Below are 15,844 nucleotides of genomic sequence, written 5' to 3' on the forward strand. Positions count from 1 at the left end.
CTGTAAATCGATCCTTTGGTGATTTAAAACTAATAACTGCTCTCAGTAGTGACTTTAACCTGATGCGCTTCTGTTAAAGTTTCTTTTTTAAAGTCTTATGGATGTTAAAAGGAAAGCTTAAGGATTACTTAGTGTTGTATTCTTTGGGGGTTGTATTTGAATTAATGGTTGCTAAGATGTTCACTGTATGTTTTAAAAAGGTTAACTTGAGTTCATAGAATAAACATTGTTTTGCTTTAAAAAATACTTTTCCATTTCTGCTGTACCACACCTGTAGAGTGGGCCGCGTGCTCCCCATACCACAACCTAGTAAAAGTTGTGGGTCAGGTGGACTCCATGATATACTTTGGGGTTCTCAAAACCCTGGCCCATGGGGGGCAGCAGGGTAGCATGGTGGTTAGCATAAATGCTTCACAGCTCCAGGGTCCCAGGTTCGATTCCCGGCTGGGTCACTGTCTGTGTGGAGTCTGCACGTCCTCCCCCTGTGTGCGTGGGTCTCCTCCGGGTGCTCCGGTTTCCTCCCACAATCCAAAGATGTGCGGGTTAGGTGGATTGGCCGTGCTAAATTGCCCGTAGTGTCCTAATAAATGTACGGTTAGGGGGGTTGGGTTACGGGTATAGGGTGGATATGTGGGTTTGAGTAGGGTGATCATGGCTCGGCACAACATTGAGGGCCGAAGGGCCTGTTCTGTGCTGTACTGTTCTATGTTCTATGTTCTATAACAAAAGGTAATTGGTAAAAGGAGCAATAAAGACACCGGGGAACATTTTTTCATGTAGAAAGGGGATTGGGAACTGGAATGCACTAGAGTGTGGAGGAGGCAGGTTCAATTGAGGCATCAGAGGGGGCAAATCAGATTGTTACCTGAAAAGAAAGAAGGTGCAGGGCTATAGGGGAATGACCCAAAGTAAATTGGAGAGCTGGTGCAGATATGACCGGCCATTCAGCTGCCTTTGTGCTATAACTGCTCGATGATTGCACTTTGAATAAATAGGAGTGGCAGTTAAACTCTAAACAAGGTTTACAGTAGCACTATTCATTTGTATCAACGACGAGGGTGATCATGGAGGCATAGGAGAACAGCCATTCCTTAAAATAATAATAAAAGACTTTAATTGGCAGCTTAGAATCTTACCCAGATATCAAAATAAACTAAATAATGCAAAAGCTAGGGTTCAGCTAAAAGACTAGTCTGAAAGTAGCATCTAATTTAATAATCTTTATTAGTGTCACAAGTAGGCTTACGTTAACACTGCAATGAAGTTACTGCGAAAATTCCCTCGTCACCACACTCCAGCGCCTGTTCGGGTACACGGAGGGAGAATTCAGAATGTCCAGTTCACCTAACAGCACGTCTTTCGGGACTTGTGGGAGGAAACCGGAGCACCCGGAGGAAACCCACGCAGACACGGGGAGAACATGCAGCCTCTGCACAGACAGCGACCCAGCCGAGAAATCGAACCTGGGACCCTGGCGCTGTGAAGCAAGTATTAACCACTGAAATGAAATGAAAATCGCTTATTGTCACGAGTAGGCTTCAATGAAGTTACTGTGAAAAGCCCCTAGTCGCCACATTCCGGCGCCTGTTCGGGGAGGCTGGTACGGGAATCGAACCGTGCTGCTGGCCTGCTGTAAAAGCCAGCGATTTAGCCCAGTGAGCTGTGCTACCGTGTCTAGAGTAAATAGGATAAAGAAAACTCAAAAAAAACAATTCACCAGGACAAATCATATACAGGAGACAGCAGGCTGACTAGTCTTTCTTCTTTCTCAGGATTACTGTATTGCATTGACTGAATAAGTGGAATTCTTCTATTTTGCATGAAAACCAAAAATTTTAGTTCCATAATGTTTGCCGTTGTATGGAAGGAGCAAAATCCTTAACCATTCTAAATTTTTGGCCTGTATTTAAGCGCTGTTTTGACTTTGTACATTGCATACAGGATTCAAGGCATGGGAGTAGTTATAATGCAGCTTGTATGTGGGGAACAGGGAGGCAGAGAGAGGAATAAATGAATCTGTATCACTTTGAGACACTATACTTGAGGCCCTGCCGTCCTACAAAAGGTGCCAAGTGAAGAGAAATTTAACTCAGTGGGAAGGGAGAAATTAAACTTCAGTCAAAAAGGGATCATTACTGTCTCACAAACGGTACAAATCTAATTAAAAACCTCAAACTTTTAAATTGGCTTTCAAAACATTTTGATGAAGGTTAAAATTCTGTGGGTTGGGAAAATGCATTTCTGAAGTTCTCTTATCTTTTTTCTGACCTTCCAATATATTTTTCTGCTGCTAACTCTTCCTGATCGAGGAGTACTCTATTTGCATAACAGTTATCCTACCAGAGTAGATGAACTGGGCTGGCTGCATTATAGATAATTATACACTCACACCCTCTAATAACTAGGGTCTCTAATTCCCTGTCTCGAACACACACGCACACACTTCACCAACAAATAGAAAAATGGAAAGGCACTTGTCTGAGTCACGGTACTCTGATATTAAGACTCTTCCCCGGTGAAGTGCCGGAGAGTCACCAGCAAACCATTGCTCACTTGTTAACAATCTCCTTCATTAAACCAACCATCTGAGGCAAAACCCTCTCGAAAAGTTACCAGACAAGACCCAAGAATGGAACAACAAACTAAAATTATACAGCTGGATGATTTTCACAGCTTAACTGGACACAAGGGAGCAAGACTTTTTTTTTACTGTTATCCTTTAATGACCAACCAAAACTCCACAAGAGAAGCAGGAGGCACAACCCAGAGCTGCTTTCCCCCCATTACAGGGGGAAATTATCTGAATTCCACTCATCATTCTCGAACATCGTGTACAAGGAAGTGGGAGAGGAGTACACGAGCAAGGGATACTTGTACAAAATTAACCCATTGCCTTCTTACAAAGTGCTCAAGTCATTTGCTGAACCATTCTTTTCAAATTGGATGGAGCGTCAGGTTTAAAAATTAGAAACAATTCAAATTATAAGAAGCACTTCAACAGACCGTAAAAAGGTACAGATTCCCACCCGAAAGCAGCACTGAGCAACAATACATTCCAGGGGATCAGGTATTCTATATTTACCTGGCACGCCTCATAAGTTAAAGCAATGACTGCGCAGCAGGCAATCTTTTACATGTGGTGGCAAAAAACTAAAATAAACGGCACTCATGACCAATTAAGTTGATCTCAAACCAAGTCCTTGGCTCTGTAACAATTTAGTACAACACAACTGGTTATATAAACACAAACTAACCAATACTGTACGAGCATGTGTAAGCAATGTTGCTTCAACACACCGTTTTCAAAACAGCCATTCCTCCTTCATCCAATCTCTCCAATAAAATGCAACTTTAGCGCTAGAATTTAATATGAAGTTTGGACAATCAGCAACCGAAATGTTTTGCACAAGTTTCCAAAATGAAAAACTTTAAACTGGAATGTATAATTTAAAACAAAGGTGCAATAACTACAGACTCTACTGGATGCAAGAGTTGCTCCCGATAAGTTTACAAACTTATCAGAATAAACAGCCACTGCCATTGTGTGCCAGGAATGCATACGATTTTGAAACCCGATTCAATTAAATATTCAACAAGTTATCAATCATTTCTAGACAAAGTAAAAGTGGCTGCAGTCACTCACTCAGGTGACAGGAACATTCTTTTGACCTTGAGCAGTTTCAATAACGATAAGACCGAACTTGGATCTCATTTCATTATATAGAGCAACAAACAACTGCACTGTTGGGAGATACGTAGATTTTTTCCCCGATGAAGGATGAAAAGATTTTTATGGCAGATTACAAAGTGCACTTTTACAGTGCGTTTTTCATGGAGACACACTACAAAAGCAGCTTGTATCGTACAAACAACCAAACAACACTGTGGTTAGGGCTGCAGCGGTATTCAAAGCAACACACCAAACAGCAAAATCAAATTAGTCTCAGGTGTCAGATCAACTGCGGAAAGAGCTGGTACGCCTGGAAACTGGCAACTTGTTTCAAACCACCGAAAGCAATTTCTGCAATTTTAAAGTAATGTCGAGTCCTAGCATGTGCTCCAAGAGGGCACATGTCCCTCGAAAACAAAATGCACGGAGCACGATTTGATGACCTGGAAATGTAAAAGAAAACTTACTGTTTTTGAAGCAGACCAATTTGGCAATGCAACGTATTCGCTGGTCCGCTCCATCAGTCACACCCCTGCATTCCCACGGTCACTGCTACATCTATTATTTTAATCTACAAAAATCAATTCCTAGCTGCTTCACAAAGCAATGGGTCAAGCCCCAGCCAAAACAGACTTGACCCATCACCCACAAGTGAAGAGTTCCACTAGTTCAGTTCAGTCAGCCAAATCAGAGGCAAGCTAACGCACTTAAATGGCTGTCTCCCAACATCTTGCTTGCTCACTGCAGGAACACACGCTCTGCCCGGAGCTGGGAATGGAGGAGGAGTAGAGACATCACAGCTGCCAAACCTCCTAGTGAAAGGAGGTCAGCATCTTTGATTTTTCTTTGGAAGCAGAGAAATGCCACGCTTGACTAAATGGTTACCCAATTCACAGCAATTTGTTGTTTACTGAAAAGTCATAACTAGCAACTAAAATGCGCATTTTTAAAAATTGCTATTTTGTTGAAAATTGATGTACACTGTGACGAATGGAGGATTTTGGGAATCTAAATATTTGGGCAATTTAAGGGTTAAAAGCCTGGGGTTATCGTGTGTTCGACTGCAGTGGCCATGTTTGTTTTCCAAAAAGGATTTTGTGTTGCAGGGCCTGGGAGCTTTTAGGAGCCAGAAGGTGAAATTGACCAGAGGAATGTGTTTTTCAGTCTGGGCTAATGCACTGTGGTTTGATTGGGGGGAGGGGGGAGTCTCTGGGGAGTTAATCACTGAGGTCGCTTATCGCATGCTTCCCACCAACGTGTTGAACTGGGGTAATTCAGCGTAAACTGAGGGGACTGACCCCGGGGATTTTTCTGGCTAATCAATACCTGCCGTATTTTTTAAATGTACTTTGAAATTCCCAGAGATCAGCCCGGAATGCTGATTTGTTTGGCAACTTGGGGAAATGATGCCATTGCTGGGTGGAGCTAAGGGATTCAGAGTGACATTTTTGAGAAAGCTTTGGAGCGGAGATGCAGTCCGATCTGACTGACACCGAGTCCACAATTCTCTCCCAGCACGATAGTTCTAATATAGTTTTGTTTTAAAAATGCCAAATGCCAATTTCTTCAAGTAATCACTCGTGGAGCGATTCATTATTTCCGCACAGTCTTACAAAATAAACAAAAATATTGGGGCTTCATTCCAGTACCCGAGCCCCAGTTGGGATCTGGTCTGGGATCGCAATAACACCAAGTTTTAAAAAAGACTAATTTCTCATGAGAGAGTGCTAATGTTTCACAGCCTAATTGTGAAATACAAAAAAAGTCTCCGTTTGAAGCAGTCACCTTTTGCTGGATTTTTTTTAGTTGTGTGGGGGGGGGGGGGAGGGCGGGGGGAAGAGAACCAGAGGTCAGGTACTTAGAGATTTGTCAGCATGTCTTTTGTTAAAAGTACTACTTAAATCACAGATTTCACTTGAATGACTTGGTTAAACCCCCCTCCCCCCCCCCACCCTGAATCTCCCCTAGCTTCTCTGGGAATTTCAGAGTACATTTAAAAAAGATGGCAGGTATTGATTAGCCAGAAAAATCCCCGGGGTCAGTCCCCTCAGTTTACGCTGAATTACCCCAGTTCAACACGTTGGTGGGAAGCATGCGATAAGCGACCTCATTGATTCGGAGCTAGTTGTGATCCAGGTCGGTTTTGGCCAAGTACACAGAGACGTATTTCCCTCAGGTGAGTGGGTTAATAACTGGAGATCATAGATTTGAAAATCATTGGCAAAAAAAAAAACATGCCAGGAGATGAGAAACATTTTCACTCGGTGTTTGGAATGATCAACTTGAAAAAGATGCTGGAAGCAGATTCCATAAATAGTTTCAAACAGCAAGTTGGACAGGAGACAGAGGTTACAGGCAAAAGGAGAGAGTATGGGATTAAGTTATGACTGCTGTTTCAAAAAGTTAGCACATGCTGAACATCCTCTTTCTTTTCTGTAAGTTTCTCTGACTCCAGTTGGAATGAGAGGACAACCAGGAGAGAGGACAATCAGGGAACATACGATACAGGAGGAACAGGCCAGTTGGCACGTCAAACCTGCTCCACCATTCAATGAGACCATGGCTGATTATCTGCCTCGCACCTTTCCACACAACCTCAATACCCCCAAAATCTAGCAGCCTGTGTCTGGGGGAAAAAACCACAGGAAGATAGGTTCAAGCATGGCTCCGGGTCCCTAACAATTCAGCCTCGCGTCCCGATGGAGAATGGCCACTTGAGCATGTTACTGAACACAGACTACACCAGCTCAAGATCCTCGGGGGTGGTAGAGATAGGAAACGAGACAAAATTGTCACAGGACAGCACAGTGGCTAGCACTGTTGCTTCACGGCGCCAGGGTTCAATGTCCAGCTTGGGTCACTGTCTGTGCGGAGTCTGCACATTCTCCCCGTGTCTGCGTGGGTTTCCTCCGGGTGCTCCGGTTTCCTCCCACAAGTCCCGAAAGACGTGCTGTTAGACGAACTGGACATTCTGAATTCTCCCTCTATGTACCTGAACAGGCGCCGGAGTGCGGTGACTAGGGGCTTTTCACAGTAACTTCAATGCAGTGTTAATGTAAGCCTACTTGTGACAATAAAGATTATTATTGTTAGGGCCCCGTCAGGCACCCCAGCTGGCTAAACCACTCGCACAGCAAAGACAAGTTTGCAAACCAGCAACCTCTCTGCTCCATACAGACAAGACTAGATCGTTTACATTACGATACAGTCAAACCCTTAAGGGATCGGGGCAAGAAATATTTTATTTTAATGACAATATTTTGACTGAAAGGAAGAGCAGCTCAAGGTTGTTATGTTTATAGTGATTGTGCAAGGCGCCAGTTTGGTGTCAATCACTGCTGCTCACTTAATTATTCATGTAAAATCCTGACCATGGCACCTTTCGATCAACACCGCATGCAGAGTTTTATTATTTTTGTTTTATATGTAGGAACCTGATGGGGCCAATTATAGAGCCATCAATCACCCGGCAGGTAACACAGGAAAATGATAAACAAAAGACGCAATCGGGGCTCCTGAAGAATGCCAGCCAAGCACTGCACAGCAGCCGTGACAGTCCCTAGAGTGCAGCTTCTATAAAACAGTTGTGTCAGGGCAGCATGGCGCAATGGTTAGCCCTGCAGTCTCACAGCACCGAGGTCCCAGGTTCGATCCCGGCTCTGGGTCAATGTCCGCGTGGAGTTGCACATTCGCCCCCAGAACCCAAAAAATGTGCAGGCTAGGTGGATTGGCCACGCTAAATTGCCCCTTAATTGGAAAAACCTTAATTGGAAAAATTACAGCACAGGAACAGGCCCTTCGGCCCTCCAAGCCTGCGCTGATCCAGATCCTCTATCTAAAACTGTCGCCTATTTTCAAAGGATCTGTATCCCTCTTCTCCCTGCCCATTCATGTATCTGTTTAGATACATCTTAAATGACGCTATCGTGCCCGCCTCTACCACCTCCGCCGGCAATGCGTTCCAGGCACCCACCCTCTGCGTAATTGGGTATTCTAAATTTATAAAAAACAATTGGGCCAAAATCCTCTTTAAATTATAGAACAGCAGGGGCGAGGCACCCCAACTGAGGGGTCACTACCTACGCAAAGGCAAAATACTGCGGATGCTGGAAATGTCACCATCTATCACTGCTTGTAACTGCAGAGTACAAAATGCTGTGCTGGCTGGTGGAACTACACACAAACACACAGCAGGCCACCTGCAGTTGGCTTTTAAAAATCTTCATCATTCGCCTTGGGCCCCTGTCAGTTTTTGCCAGAGCACAAACTCTTGCCAGAGCACAAACTCCACTAAACTCTACAATTGAGAGACGTGCAAGCTGTCAGGTCTTCAGTTCCAAAACCAGTAGCCGTGCTGTTCTATATTGTCGAACATCCACAACTGCAGCCTGTGAGCTCCCTGCCCCACCCCTACCCAGCACCTTCGGAGCAGCCAACCAATGCAAGAACCTCTACAGTGCAGAAGGGGGCCATTCGGCCCATTGAGTCTGCGCCGACCCTCTGAAAGGGCACCCCGACCAAGCTCACTCCCCTGCCCTATCCCATTAACCCTTAACCCAACCTACACGATCTGTATTTTTGGACATTAAGGGACAATTTACCATGGACAATCCACCTAACCGGTACATCTTTGAACTGTAGGAGGAAACCGGAGCAGCCGGAGGAAACCCACGCAGACACGGGGAGAAAGTACAAACTCCACACCATACAGTCACCGGAGGCTGGAATCGAACCCACATCCCTGGCACTGTGAGGCGGCAGTGCTAACCACTGTGCCACCCCATCTTGTGTCATGAATAAGTCTGATCACAGAACTGAACCGCCGTGTACAAATTCAGGTTTATAAATTACCTATCATTAACTTATGCAACTTGGGATAAATACCACAATGTCAACACTCCCAGTTGATATACGAGGTAAGAGCAAAGTCTTCTCGCTTTATCCTGCAATATGCATTAACCCCAATCTCAAAGTACATTATTTGCTACCAACAAAGTCCCCATTTCCCACTCTGACCATCCTTGGACATGCCTTGAATTCTGCAAAGTTTATCGGTCAAAAGGTTATTCATGGAGATTACAGGTTTGCTAATAAAGCTGGAAAAAGCTCCTTTTCCAGAATGAACTGACTTTCTCCGAACCTGTAGCAAGAGACACGACGATGAGCCGACTATCCCCACGAAACAGGGATTCAAGCGCAAGAACCCAGCTGAGCCACGCCCAGCACTGTATCACACAGATGTCAATCCAAGGCTATCGCAAAAGTGAAAATCGTGGATTTTTAATTTTATTGCCAAAGACCTCGTTTCAATCATTCCTTGGACCAAAAAAAGTTGTTGAACCCCAAATAGGGGAATCTCTCAAACCAACAGCACCTTCGGGGAACACCAAAACAAGGATTAATTTTCTTACAACAACAACTCGCTCCCCTCATTCTCTGCTCTCCTCGGGCAATTGATTGTTTGCACAAGTCAAGAAGCAAGAGAGCCAACAGGCTGTTTGAGGCAAAAATTACATCAAAGCGCCAAAGTAGTCCTCGCCCAATGCCCAGTTTCCAACAGTCTAGTTGACTTTTCATCTTCCTATCCCAAGGGCTTGAGGGTGAGCTGCAGGACTCTACTTGCATGTCCTGCCGAAACCTATTTCACCAACTTTCAAACTGTCGGCCCAACCTGCAAGGGTGAACAAAGAGACCCCCCCCCCTCCTCCATTATCCCCCTCCAACCCCAAAGTCATGAGCCAGTCAGTCATTACCATTCTTGGTTACATTGACCCTCAATTAATGCCCCAGATTTGAAATGGTCACCTACATGCTAAAACCCCTTCACTTCCTCAACCCGTCCCTGTCTCCAGACCCCCCCTTGCATCACCAACCCACTCCCAAGTACCCCCCCCTCCCCCCTGCATCACCAACCCACTCCCAAGTACCCCCCCCCCACCCCCTGCATCACCAACCCACTCCCAAGTACCCCCCCCCCACCCCCTGCATCACCAACCCACTCCCAAGTACCCCCCCCCCCCCCCCCCCCCCCCCCCCATTTACAGCCACTCCTCAAACCTGCCTGCCTCTATACATCCTCTTTGCTTCAATTTCTTTGCAAGGACAGCCCGGCACAATATACTCAGCTTCAATGCTATGTTGTCTCTACAAGACAACTGGCAGCTGGAGAGGATCAGAGGAGTGATAGGTTCCAAGGTTTTCAGTGACAGTGCCACTTACTGCAGTCCTAAACAGAAACAACCTCAGTTTCCAGGTGAATTCCTGGTGTTAATAATTAACTATAATAGCACAAGTGCACTGCTGAACCTTAAACTTGCAGTAATTCAGATCGGACACCCTAAAAACCAGTTCAATCCAGCCTTCAGTAACGCACCATTTTTTAAGACACTGTTTGAAGGAAGTATTTGAAAATAATGCACACAGCCCCATAAAATGCCGAGACAGAAAGCTGGTGTTTATTAAGTGCACAAGCTTTCAGGACAAGGCAAAAAGATTGTCCCCCTAAATAGGTTTCCAGGCTACTAGTAATCCGGCTCAGTCAAGTCACAAAGCACAGATCCTCTGAAATATGAAAAGCTTCAGATATGAAATTATTTGAATGCAGCAGAGCGAAATTCTTTTCACATTTAAAAATCCTATCAGATGACTGCACCTTTCCCTCCTTTAGAACTTTTGAAAGAAAGCAACTGCTATTCAAATTACTGGCAGGTTTTGGTGGGCTACATGCTGAATTGTTAGTATTATACTGTTGACTAAATGCATTACATGTGTCTAAAAAGGGAGGTTTGAGTCCACATCTAATCCTCTTCTGGGATTTAAACCACAGTTAAAATATCTGAGCAAGGCAGCAGCAACAGAGCAACCCTGCACCTGAAGCAAGGTTACAATGCAGGCTAATCTGGATTTCCCCAGCTCAGTTAGAAAAAAAAACAGAGTAGCTGAACTAAACATAATACAAAGAAGACATCACGCCCAGTTCCCTTCCTATTCTGAATGAGAGACTTGTGTGGGGGTCGGTTAGCTGGAAGGCTGGTTCATGATGCAGGTTCGATTCCTGTACCGGCTGACGTTATCCGCAAAGGTCCCGGCTTCTCAACCTTGCCCCTCGCCCGAGGTGTGGTGACGCTCAAGGGAACCATTCAGCTCTCTCTGAAAAGGGGAGATTGCAGCCTATGCTCCTCTGGGACTGTGGCGACTTTCATTTCATTAACAGCACCCTTCACAATCTTGCGCCGCCTCAAAGCACTTTGCAGCCAAATGAAGTACTTCTTTTTTTTTTAATTTAGATTACCCAATTATTTTTCCCCAATTAAGGGACAATTTAGCGCGGCCAATCCACCTACTCTGCACATTTTTGGGTTGTGGGGGCGAAACCCACGCAGACACGGGGAGAATGTGCAAACACCACACGGACAGTGACCCAGAGTCGGGATCGAACCTGGGACCTCAGCGCCGTGAGGCGGTTGTGCTAACCACTAGGCCACCGTGCTGCCTCAAATGAAGTACTTCTGACATGTAGTCGGCACTGTTCCAGTGCAGGGAGATGCAGCAACCAGTTCGGACACAGCAGGATCTCCATAAACAATGAGACTGTGACCAGATAACTGGTTTTAGCAAAATTGGTTCAGGGATAAATATTGGCTGGGCCAGCCGAGTTAAACACCATCCCGCCCCCCCCAAGCTTTTCTTCGCGTAGCGCTATGGGATTTGGAATTCAGCTCTTGCTCCATTCAGGATTTGCGCAGGAAGCCAAAAAGGTGGAAAATCAGATATCCTTGCAATGATGTGGGAAATATGAACAGTGGATAAGGGTGGAGCTCATCGAGGAGATCTAGTCACAACATGCGAAAGATAATTGAACTAAAACATTGAATGTGTTTCTCACCCCCCCCCCCCCCCCCCCCCCAAAGATGTCGCTAGCCAAGGGCAGCACGGTGGCACAGTGTTTAGCATTGCTGCCTCACGGCGCTGAGGTCCCAGGTTTGATCCTGGCTCTGGGTCACTGTCCGTGTGGAGTTTGCACATTCTCCCCGTGTTTGCGTGGGTTTCGCCCCCACAACCCAGAGATGTGCAGGGTAGGGGGATTGGCCATGCTAAATTGCCCCTTAATTGGAAAAAATGAATTGGGTACTCTAAATTTATAAAAAAACAAAAAAAAATGTCGCTACCCTGACAGTATTTTCAACATTTTCTGTTTTTATTAATGATCGCTATCAACTGTGCAGCAACATTCCCCACCATCAGCTCAGCTGCTCACAGCCTTTGGTCATCAAAAAGTCAGAAGAACTTTTTAAAAAATATATAAATTTAGAGTACCCAATTCATTTTTTCCAGTTAAGGGACAATTTAATGTGGCCAATCCGCCTAGCCTGCACATCTTTGGGTTGTGGGGGCGAAACCCACGCAAACACGGGGAGAATGTGCAAACTCCACACGGACAGTGACCCAGAACCGGGATCGAACCTGGGACCTCGGCGCTGTGAGGCCGCGATGCTAACCACTGCGTCACCGTGCCGTGTCAGAAGAACTTAAGCGTACAGATTCAGACTGGTGGTACAAGGCAGTACAAAACCAAGTGGACCGAGTGGCTCATTCACGCAGACGAGATGCTAAATCACTATCCCAGTTTACTCAGGGTGATGAATCTGGTGGCAAACATTCTTCTCCCAAACCCAAGAAAAAACAGATTCAATCACGTTCCTGTTCATGGGATCGTGCTGCACACAATAACTGCGGCTTTGACCTACATTATAATAATCACTGCACTCCAAAGAAAAGTTTAAAAAAAAAACTAAATTGAGAGTGCCCAATTCATTTTTTCCACCTTAAGGGACAATTTAGCACGGCCAATCCATCGAGCCGGCACATCTTTGGATTGTGGGGGGTGAAACCCATGCAAACGCAGGGAGAATGTGCAAACTCCACACGGACAGTGGCCCAGAGCCGCAATCGAATCCAGGTCCTCGGCACGGCTACAAAGAAAATAAAAAGCGGAGGCGCACCTACATAGAACATAGATTAGGAACAAATTAATCTACACCCCATAATTCTATCGTAATCCATGTACCTATCCAATAGCCGCTTGAAGGTCCCTAATATTTCCGGCTCAACTACTTCCACAGGCACTGCATTCCATGCCCCCACTACTCTCTGGGTAAAGAACCTACCTCTGACATCCCCCCTGTATCTTCCACCATTTACCTTAAATTTATGTCCCCTTGTAATGGCTTGTTCCACCCGGGGAAAAAGTCTCTGACTGTCTACTCTATCTATTCCCCTGATCATCTTATAAACCTCTATCAAGTCGCCCCTCATCCTTCTCCGTTCTAATGAGAAAAGGCCTAGCACCCTCAACCTTTCCTCGTAAGACCTACTCTCCATTCCAGGCAACATCCTGCTAAATCTCCTCTGCACCTTTTCCCAAGATTTCACATCTTTCCTAAAATGAGGTGACCAGTACTGCACACAGTACTCCAAATGTGGCCGTACCAAGATTTTGTACAGCTGCATCATCACCTCACGGCTCTTAAATTCAATACCTCTGCTAATGAACGCTAGCACACCATAGGCCTTCTTCACAGCTCTATCCACTTGAGTGGCAACTTTCAAAGATTTATGAACATAGACACCAAGATGTCTCTGCTCCTCCACATCGTCAAGAACCCTACCATTAACCCTGTATTCCGCATTCATATTTACTTGGGAGTCTTGATACAGCCTCAAGTGTGCAGATATTTATTTTCAAACAAGACCTGCTCACGTCACAACCCAGGTGAATGATGGGCGCAAGGCTGCCTTTCCCAATCCAAGTTCCCTACAGGAGCCCAGCTCCTGTTTGGTGCTTCTCCCTAACCCTGCATATCGCAGATCAGGAAGTGAAAAGTGACTAAATTAATTTGACCGGCTGTCAAATATTAAGCTTATGAACACCAAGTTCAAATTTTCAAATGCAAGCACTAGACAAATAACGTTCGAAATATTTGCTTACATCTCGACACAACTCTAAGGCTGCAATGTTTCAGATCTCAACCGTTTAAGATTACACAATTATGGTGGCACGGTTTCACAGTGGTCAGCACTGTTGCTTCGCAGCACCAGGCTCCCAGGTTCGATTCCCGCTTGGGCCATTGTCTGTGCGTAGTCTGCACATTCTCCCCAGTGTCTGCGTGAGTTTCCTCCGGATGCTCCGGTTTCCTTCCACAAGTTCTGAAAGACGTACTGTTGGGCGAATTGGACATTCTGAATTCTCCCTCCGTGTACCCGAACAGCCACCGGAGTGTGGCGACTTTTCACAGTAACATCATCGCAGTGTAAGCCTGCTTGTGTCACTAATAAAGATTATTATTAGGTGTGTTGCTGGCGCAGGCAACTTGATGCAACTAGCAAAGAAAGTCATTTCAACGCATTCCGACTGCAAGAAACAGTAAAAAATACAAGTTGGCAGTAACCAACCACATTCAGTGATCTCAGGCACATCTACCTTCCTCGCAACAGTGACTACACTTCAAAAGTATTTAACTGGCTGCAAAGTGTTTTGAAATTCCTGAGCCTGTGAGAACTGCTGTAAATAAACACAATAACTTGTATTTATACCCCAGTAGTGGCTGTCTCGCACTGACATTTTCCAGCTTTTGAAGTGACTGCTGAAGCAAAATAATTTACACACTCAACTCTGTAATAAAATCTTTACAAAAATGTGTAATAATGGGGAACGGCTAAGCTACTGTTTACCTCAGCACTGGTGAAAAGCAGTTTATGAAATACAACACAGCTTCAAACAGTTAAGACCGTCACTCAAAGAGCAAGTCTGAACCAACCAGAGGTGCAATTTCACAATTATTTTCTCAGCAGTTTTACCCCGAGATTAATCTTAAGTATTATTTTCCACTGCTGCGAGAGCTGCTGTTCTCTTAACAAAACTATATTCCCAGTGTATTGAAACATGTTTCAGCACGAGGGGACATAGCTTTAAATTGAGGACAGATATAGATATAGGACAGATGTCAGAAGTAGGTTCTTTACTCAGAGAGTAGTAAGGGCGTGGAATGCCTTGCCTGCAACAGTAGTGGACTCGCCAACACTAAACGCATTCAAATGGTCATTGGATAGGCATATGGACGATAAGGGAATAGTGTAGAGGGACTTTAGAGGGGTTTCACAGGACGGTGCAACATCATGGGCCGAAGGGCATGTACTATGCTGTAATGTTCTATGTAGCCAAGCAATCTGAGGGAAATGTCACTCTTCAAGATGTTCCAATTCTCCTTGGTCACACAAATTGCCTTTGTCAGAATATTAGCATCCCAGACAATGACATCAATATCAAAGTAAATTACTGCGGATGCTGGAATCGGAAACAACAGAAATACTCATAATCTATGATTAATCTAGGACAAAGGTTCGGCACAACATCGTGGGCCGAAGGGCCTGTTCTGTGCTGTATTTTTCTATGTTCTATCTCGGCAGGTCTGACAGCGATTGTGGGGAGAGACGGGAGCTTCCAATTCTCTCCACAGAACAGTTCAATATTCCAGGGTTGAAGGAAAAGCCCATTTATTAATTCTTACAACAATCGGCCCTCTACAAAAACTGGAAGCTCACTCGGCAGTTAAATCGGCAGGTAGAAAAGACGGAATTGCTTCCGTCAGAAATATGATGCAGGTGCCATCCCACTCGTTTTGACACCACCTCCCTGTTCGTGTATTTTGCAATGTCATATGGCACCAAAAACCTTTGCAGCAACACAGACAGAATTGACAGCAATTCAGAGAACATCGGCGCTGCTTTCAAAAAGTCCTCTTCTGGTTATAAAATCAGGAAAGCGTGCACGAAATGGAATAAAACACATTATACCTTGTGTTAGTTGAAGCAAAACTTTATACATACAACAGTTTCTGGGCTGAATTCACTGCAGGTTAAACTTTTTAAAAAGGTGACTTTTTGTTTTTTGCATCATTGGTTTTGCAGGGTTGTCTGTGGGATGGTGCAGAGTTTGGGCAGCAGGGTGTCCCTGGCTGGGATGGGACTGTGCAGAGTTTGGGCAGCAGGGTGTCCCTGGCTGGGATGGGACTGTGCAGAGTTTGGGCAGCAGGGTGTCCCTGGCTGGGATGGGCATGTGCAGAGTTTGAGGAAGAGGAGGGTGTCCCTGGCTGGGATGGGACTGTGCAGAGTTTG

At 45.2% G+C, this 15,844-nt stretch overlaps 1 protein-coding gene across 1 annotated transcript in view; it reads right to left on the reverse strand.

The window, feature by feature from the left end:
• sipa1l3 (signal-induced proliferation-associated 1 like 3) overlaps positions 1 to 15,844 on the reverse strand; it is a 241,529-nt gene that overhangs the window by 224,739 nt on the left and 946 nt on the right.

Source organism: Scyliorhinus canicula, chromosome 27, assembly GCF_902713615.1.
Source record: "Scyliorhinus canicula chromosome 27, sScyCan1.1, whole genome shotgun sequence".
In the NCBI taxonomy this organism is placed as follows: domain Eukaryota; kingdom Metazoa; phylum Chordata; class Chondrichthyes; order Carcharhiniformes; family Scyliorhinidae; genus Scyliorhinus; species Scyliorhinus canicula.